Source organism: Martes martes (assembly GCF_963455335.1).
Source record: "Martes martes genome assembly, chromosome: X".
NCBI classification, from domain to species: domain Eukaryota; kingdom Metazoa; phylum Chordata; class Mammalia; order Carnivora; family Mustelidae; genus Martes; species Martes martes.
In genome coordinates this window covers 69,357,342-69,366,220 of record NC_137897.1, presented here as the reverse complement: position 1 = coordinate 69,366,220, position 8,879 = coordinate 69,357,342, and positions in this window count along the sequence as shown.

Here is an 8,879-nt window from a genome sequence, read left to right as displayed (position 1 = left end):
AGTTCTTCATATATCTTAAATACTAACCTTTTATCAGATATGTCATTTGCAAATATCTTTTCTCATTCCAAAGATTGCCTTTTAATTTTGTTGTTTGTTTCCTTCACTGTACAGAATTTTTTTATCTTGATGAAGTCCCAATAGCTTATTTTTGCTTTATTTCTTTTGTCTCAGGAGACATATCTAATAATTTGCTACAGATGATGTCAAAGACATTACCATCCATGTTCTCCTTTAGGATTTTTATGATTTCAAGGCTCACATTTAGGCCTACATCCATTTTGAATTTATTTTTGTCTATGGTGTAAGAAAATGGTCCAATTTCATTCTTTTGCATGTTGCTGTCCAGTTTGCCCACTGTCATTTGTTGGAGAGATTGTCTTTTTTCTTTTGGATATTCTTTCCTGCTTTATTGAAGATTTATTGACCATATAGTTGTGGGTTCATTTCTGGGCTTTCTATTCTGTTCCATTGATCTATGTGTCTGTTTTTGTGCCAGTACGATACTGTTTGACCACTACAGCCTTGTAATATAATTTAAAGTCCAGAATTGTGCTGCCATCAGACTTTCTTTTCTTTTTCAAGTTTGCTTTGGTTATTTGGGGTATTTTGTGGTTCTATACAAATTTGGGCATTACTTATTCTAGCACTGTGAAAAGTGCTGATGGTGTTTTGATAGGGATTTCCTTAAATGTATAGATTGTTTTGGATAGTATAAACATTTTAACAATATTTGTTCTTCCAATCCATGAACACGGAATGTCTTTAATTATGAATTTCAACATGAGTTTTCAACTTTAAACCATGGCAAGAAACAATGTTTAAAGTTTAGACTCAACTCGGGTTTCCCACTATATCTCTCCTTAAAGTTTGTGAGAAAGTGTTTTGAAGAAGAGTGTTTCCCTCACTTTGGAAAATCATCAATGTTTATAACACTCAGGTCCTTATCCAGTCCCTTCCACAACACCTCCCCTCTAAAAGAAAATCCAAACAAAATTTATATCAGTACTAATATGCTGGAAAAGATCCTGGCAATAACAAAGAATGCAAATGAAGGGCATGACCCCAAAGGATGTTGTTTTAAAAAGATATTATTATAAGAACAGGCTAAACTCATGTGGTGCTTCATTATTTACATCTGACAGTTTCTATTAGACTGTGTATTTGACTAAAGATAACAATTCACCCCCATTATTTACTTAAATATTTAGTAATTTTCTTTATTGAACTCTTGTGCTTGTTTTATAGGATTCGTGCTTAGGTAGGACATGGAGACTATATGAAAAAGAGCAAATGCAAACAAAAAATAGAATAGAGATAGACCAATAAAAATTAGTATTATAACCACAGTAATCAATATGTAGAAACACTTGTGAACACCTGCTTAGCTTATCATATTTTGAAAAAAAAATTAAACATCTTTCCTTATAACTTTAGTCAACAATGGGCTAGAATCTTGGACTGTTTTTATTTTTCTTATTTAAAAAATATTACTTTACTGCAAATATTATAATAAAATAACACAAATCCAAAAGAATAATTCCCACAATATTATCACTGAGTCAAATCAATATTTTATTTTGATCTAACCATCTAAATGTTTTCCATATTCTAATTCATTTGTGTATATATTCTCTAAGATTATAGATATAACTGGATTGTTAAAAGCAATTATTTTCAAAATAAACTCCTTTCTAGACCTATTTGTTATTTTGTGGTCATTGAAGTATAGAGATTCTAAACTATAATGAACTTTTGAGTAGGTAAAAAATCATAAATTTAGAACTGGTTTAAAATGAGTGAATTTTAGAAGAGTTCCCTCTGCTAAGCAGAAGTTTATGGGGGTGGGGAACCATTTGTTTAATCCTTTTAAAATTTAAGTTGAGAAGAATCTGTAAAACAAAAATTAGATATAGAACATTTATCTGTCATTATTATTATATATTAAAGGCAAGTGTATAGCCTATTGTAAATATGATTCATATATTAAATCCATTAAAAATCCCCACCCTGGGGCGCCTGGGTGGCTCAGACGTTAAAGCCTCTGCCTTTGGCCCAGGTCATGATCCCAGGGTCCTGGGATGGAGCCCCGCATGGGGCTCTCTGCTCAGCGGGGAGCCTGCTTCCTCCTCTCTCTCTGCTTGCCTCTCTGCCTGCTTGTGATCTCTGTCTGTCAAATAAATAAATAAAATCTTAAAAAAAAAAAAATCCCCACCCAGATTCCTAGGGCAATTGGTTAAAGAACATCTGAGTCTTTCAGAATTTGAGAAATGTTTTGCATGAGGAAAGAATCCTGGACAACTGGCATTCTAAGTGCATTCCATCATATGTTGTTATTTACAGTTAATAGCAATGTGTCAGCTTGAGGGGAGGAAGAGGAGACTTGGGAATTTATTTTTCAGGTTTGTCTTAACAGGCACTTGATTGTATGCTTCCAATTAAACGTATCAGCAGTGCAAATTGCTGAGGCTTCACAATGAAACTAAATTTGCTGCTTTCTTGAGTGAAGTCTGTGATGACTGAAAAAAAATATTATAAAGTAAAAACTTCATTACCTAGTACTTGACTCATATTTTTTTTAGATACAGGACAATTGCAAGAAAACAATTTGACATTGAGAATGTGGTATGAACAGGCATTTTCATAGCAGGTTTTGGAGCCAGTAGTGATTCTTTTTTCAATTACAAAAATTTTGTCCTGAGCTATGAGTACTTATGCTCTGAATGACAATCCTGGAGGCACCTTGATAAGATTCATTATCAAAGAATTATTAATTTGTGTTTATTAGAGTATACTTACAAAGTGAGAATGTGGCCAAAACTAGAAATTTTCAGGAGTTTACAATGGAACAGAATTAACCATTCAGCCCTCAAAAATAATGAAATTTTGCTATTTGCAATGATGTGGATGGAGCTAGAATGTATTATGCTAAATGAAATAAGTCAGATAAAGAAAAATACCATGTTATTTCATTCATATATGGAATTTAAGAAACAAAGCAGATGAATATATGGGAGAGGGGAAAAACAGAGTTTAACAAACCATGAAAACTTAAAGATAGAGAACAAACTCAGGGTTGAGGAAGGGAAGTAGGTGGGGGATGAGCTCAGTGGATGATGGGTATTAAGGGAACTTGTTATGATGAACGCTGGGTATTTATTTAAGTGATGAATCACTGAATTCTACTCCTGAAACTAGTATTGCACTGTATGTTAACTAACTAGAATTTAAATAAAATTTTGAAAAAAAAGAAAGAATGAGGCATATTTGTATGTCCTGAATAGAAAGTTTTTTAGAGTGTTTTATTTAATAAAAAATGCAAAGTACTAAAAAAATTAATGCTAAATTTTTAATAAATCATAATGTCTTATTCTTCAATACTTAACCAAAATTTCAGTATTTTTTAAATTACAGAACTATATTTTATATATAGAAAGCAGTAACTATAATTCATACATTTATAACCCTAGGGGATTTGTTGAAAATTTAGACAAATGTGTTAGTTTAATATATTTTCTTTTTTCACATGTATTGTGGACTGAATCTCTGTTGAATAAAAAGTCGTATCTTTTTTATTCTAGCCATCTTGAAAAGTGTAAGGTAATATCTCATTGTGGTTTAGATTTGCATTTTGCAAGTGGTTAGTGAAGTTGAGCATCTTTTCATGTGCCTGTTGGCTATCTGTATGACTTCTTTGGGAAAAAAATGTCTATTCAGGACTTCTGCCCATTTTTAATGGTATTATTTATATTTTTTTGGTGTTGAGTTGCTTTTTTTAATATTTTTTGGATATTAACCCCTTAGCAGATATATCGTTTTCAAATATCTTCTCCTATTCAGTAGGTTACCCTTTTATTTTGTTGATGTTTTCCTTTGCTGTTCAAAAGCTTTTTGTTTTAGTGTAGACCCATTAGCTTATTTTTGCTTTTGTTTCAATTGTCTGAGGAGACATGTATAGAAAAATGTTGCTAAGGACAATGTCAAAGAATTTACTGCTTACATTTTCTTCTAGGAGTTTTATGGTTTACATGTCACATTTAGGTCTTTAATCCATTTTGAGTTTATTTTTGTGTTTGGTGTAAGAAAGAGGCCCAGTTTCATTTTTTTGCATATAGCTATCCTGTTTCGACAAAAACATTTGTTGAAGAGACTATGTTTTCCCCATTGTATATTATTGTCGTTGTCAAAGATTATTTGACTGTATTTAAGTGTGGATTTGTTTATGAGACTTCTATTCTGTTCTGTTGATCTATGTGTCTATTTTTGTACAAGTACCATACTGTTTAGATTATCATAGCTCTATATTGTATCTGGAAATAGGGGATTGAAATAACAAGTGTTGGCAAAAATATGGAGGAAAAGGAACCCTTGTGCACTGTTGATGGGAATGTAAATTGATGCTGCTAATGTAAAAACAGTATGGGGGTTCCTCAAAAAATTAAAAATGGAAATATCATATGATCCAGTAATTCCACTCCTGGGTATTTATCCAAAGAAAACCAAACCACTAATTCCAAAAGATATATGCACTTTATGTTTTTTGTAACATTATTTACAATAGCCAAGATATGGAAGGAACCCAGGTGTCCATCAATAGATGAATGAATAAAGAAGTTGTGGTATGTATACACAAGGAATATTTCTTAGTCATAAAAATGAATGTGATCTTGCCACTTGAAATAATATGAATGGACTTTGAGGATATATTGATAAGTGGAATAAATCAGAGAGAGAAAAATAACATATGATTTCACCTGTACGTGCAATCTAAAAACAAAATAGAACAAGCAGCAAACACTACTGTACAGAGAACAAACTGAAAGTTGCCAAAAGGGAGGTGACTGAATCAATATGTTATATGCTTGAAACTAATATAACATTATATGTTAATTATACTTCAATAAAAATAATAAAAGTTAAATTTAAAAGACAAAGGAACTGCTGCAAAAATGTCATGCATTCTACTGTGAAGAAATCTAAGTATTAATAAACATAATATAACATAATGTAACAACTTTATATATATTTAGGTTTTATTAAGTGTCCCCTTAGGATGTTCTTTCAGTTAGATCATCTAAGTTTAAAATAAATGTAAAGAATACTATTTGTGAATTTATGCAATTGATGTGTAGTCACAATCTAACCTATCTAAAAGTTTATATAATATATATGATATAGAATCAAAGTATTTCCTGTTATGATGCATTAAAATAGAGTAGGAGTATCACCCACTTGGCAGATAGTCTCAAGCAAATTTATTTCTTCTCACTAGGGTCTGTTTACTGAACATATACCCATACAGGAAAATACACACACACACACATACACACACACACCCAGCCCACATACTCTGATTTGTAACATTGAGTTATAGTCATTTTACTTGACTTATAACAAGAAATAAATATTTTTTAAACATGAACTTTGTGCTATATTTTTGTTTTTTAAATTATGGTTAAAACACACAAAGTTTACCATCTTAATGATTTTAAGTGTACAATTCAGTGGCACTAACTATATTCAAATTGTTGTACAACCAACACCACTACCTATCTCCAGAACTCTTTCATCTTGCTGAACTGAAACTCTCTACCCATTCATCTATGCTTTACATGACACTTAACATTTATTTTATTGGGCATTAAAAGCTTTTAATTATTTTATTATCATGATGCATAATGCTTTCATAAACATCCTTATTCACATACAGTATATTCACATTGCAATATATTATTGTTCCTATTTCTATTAGCTAGATTTTCAGAAGTGAGGATTACACAGTTAAATGGTATATGTATTATTATTTGGTTATATGTACGGTCAGATTTCTTTCAAACATGCTGTATTTTACCAACAACATGGAAATTTGGGTGAAATGACCAATTACTAGCAAAATAAGAGTTACCAAATTTGATTCAAAGGAAAAATAGAAGAACAATTGCTAATGGCTAGAATAGAGAATTATTTTACAAATATCTATTAAAAAACAGGCACAGGTGATTTTATAATTGAGTACTATTCTATAGTCTTTAAGAAAATATGAGTAGGGTCAGTGCTATTCTAACTATTTCAACTATATTTTATAAAATTAAGAGAGAATTCTTATAAACCTGGCTCCTCTTTTCAAAGCAGAATAAAGTTATAGACTGATGGTCAGCCCATTTACTGATGGAACTTGCATACATATTGACTCATTTGTGTGTCGTGTGAGTGTGGCAGTGGGCAGATTGCTGGAGCAGGGTTGTTTTATATAAGGATTTAGAAGGGGATATGTAATGGGAAGATAATTAAAGACCTCTGGTTTAGAATGTCAAAACAAAATAAAATATTCCACATATTGACAATCATATCTTATACTTTTTTCTTCCTTCTGGACTACCTGTTCAGAAATGTAAAACATGGGAAACAGTTCTCCAAAGATCAGGAAAATCGAACATTTAAATAAATAGATGATTGAGAAAAATTCTCTGCTTTTCTGACACGGAAGTTCAGGTGTAATACATACATTATAAAGTACAGGTCTTTTACCTCCTTGCTTACGTTTATTCTTAGGTATCTTATTGTTCGGGAGAAGTTGTAAATGAAGTTGCTTTCTTAATTTCTCTTTCTGCTACTTCATTATTAGCGCATAGAAATGGAACCAATTTCTATATATTAACTTTGTATCCTCCAAATTTCCCAAATTCATTTATCATTTATAGTAGTTTTTTTGTGGATTCTTTAGGATTTTCTATATAAGTATCATGTCATCCACAAATAGTAACATTTTAACAACTAATTCTAATTCTCCTCTTCCCCCTACCCCTCCTCCTCCTTCCCCCCTCCTCCCCTTCCTCCTCTTCCTCCTCCTCCTTCTTCTTCTTCTTACCAATTTGGGTATCTTTCATTTTTTTTCCCCTTGTTTGATTGCTGTTGGTAGGACTCAGTACTATGTTTAATAAAAGCGGTGAGAGTGGACATATCTGTCTTGTTCCTGATCTTAGAGGAAAAATTCCCAATTTTTCACGATTGAGTATGTTTGTTGTGAATTTTTGATATAAGACCTTTATTTTGTTAAGGTAAGTTTCTCTGAATTTACTTTGTTGAAGCTTTTTATAATGAATGAAATTTGCACTTTGTCTAATGTTTTTTCTGCATCTATTGGGATGATCATATATTTTATATCTTTTCTCTATTTTATATGATATATCATGTTTATCGATTTGCAAATATTTTCATCCCTGGAATAAATCTCACTTGACGATGGTGAATGATATTTTTCTTGTATGTATTGTTGACTTGTTTTATTAAAATTTTGTTGAAGATTTTTTCATGTATGCTCATTAGAAATATTGGCCTATAGTTTTTTCGTTTTTTGTTTGTTTGTTTGTTTCCCTTGTTATTGTTGTGTCCTTATCTGGTTTTGGTATAAGGGTAATGACCATCTGGTAGAGTAAATTTGGAAGCTTTTCTTCCTCTTCAATTTTTTTTTATTTGGAATAGTTTAAATAAGAACAGTTATTAACTCTTCTTTAAATGTTTGGTATAATTCACTTGTGAAGACATGTGATGCTGCAGTTTTATTTGTTGGGAGTTTTTTGATTACTGACTCAATTCCATTGCTAGTAATTGGTCTGTTCAAATTTTCTTTTTCTTCCTGATTCGATTTTTGAAGGTTATGTTTCTCTAAATTTGTCCATTTCTTTAAGGTTGTCTAATTTGTTCTCATACAATTTTTCATAATATTATTTTATAATCCTTTGCATTTCTGTGGTTTTGGTTGTTTTTTCTTCTCCTTAATTTCTGATTTCATTTATTTGAATTCTACGACCACTCTCCCTTTCATGAGTCTGGCTAAAGTTTGATCAATTTTGTTGATCTTTTCAAAGAACCAGCTTCTGGTTTCATTGATCTTTTCTGGTCTCTATTTTATTTTTCAATTTTTAGTCTCTATTTTTTAATCTCTATTTTATTTCTGCTCTAATTTTTATTACTTTCCTCCTTCTATTAGCTTTAGACTTTGTTCTTTTTTTAATTAAATTCATTTAACCAATGTATAGTACATCATTAGTTTTTTCACCCAGTTTATATGTAGTGTATAATGACATTTGTTCTTTTTCTTTCTAACTTCTTTAGGTGTAAGTTAGGCTGTTATTTGAGATTTTTCTTGTTTTTTGTTTTTTTTTTTGTTGTTGTTGTTTGTTTGTTTGTTTTTTGAGGTAGGTCTATATTGCTAAAATTGTCCCCCTTAAAACAGCATCTGCTGTATCTCAAAGATTTTGAATCATTGTGTTTCACTTTTATTTGTCTCCATGTATTTTTTTTAAAGATTTTATTTATTCATTTGACAGACAGAGATCACAAGTAGGCAGAGAGGCAGGCAGAGACAGAGGAGGAAGCAGGCTCCCTGCTGAGCAGAAAGCCTGATGTGGGGCTCCAACCCAGGACCCTGAGATCATGACCTGAGCCGAAGGCAGAGACTTAAGCCACTGAGCCACCCAGGCACCCCGTGTCTCCATGTATTTTTTAATTTACTTTTTTTATATCTTGGTTGACCAAATTGTTTAGTGGCATGTTAGTTAGCCTCCGTGTATTTGTATCCTTTCCAGATATTTTCTGATGACTAATTTCTAGTTTTATACTTTCATGGTTGGGAAAAGATGAATGATATGACTTCAGTCTTTTTTTAAGTTTATTGAGGTTTGTTTTGCAACCTAAAACGTGATCTATTTTGGAGAATGTTCCATATGTACTTGAAATTGATGTACACTCCGTTTGTTTTGGATGAAATATTCTTAATATATCTGTTAAGTCTAACTGGCCCAATGTATCATTCAAAAGTACTGTTTCCTTGTTAATGTTGTCTGGATGATCTATCCATTAATGTAACTGGGGTGTTA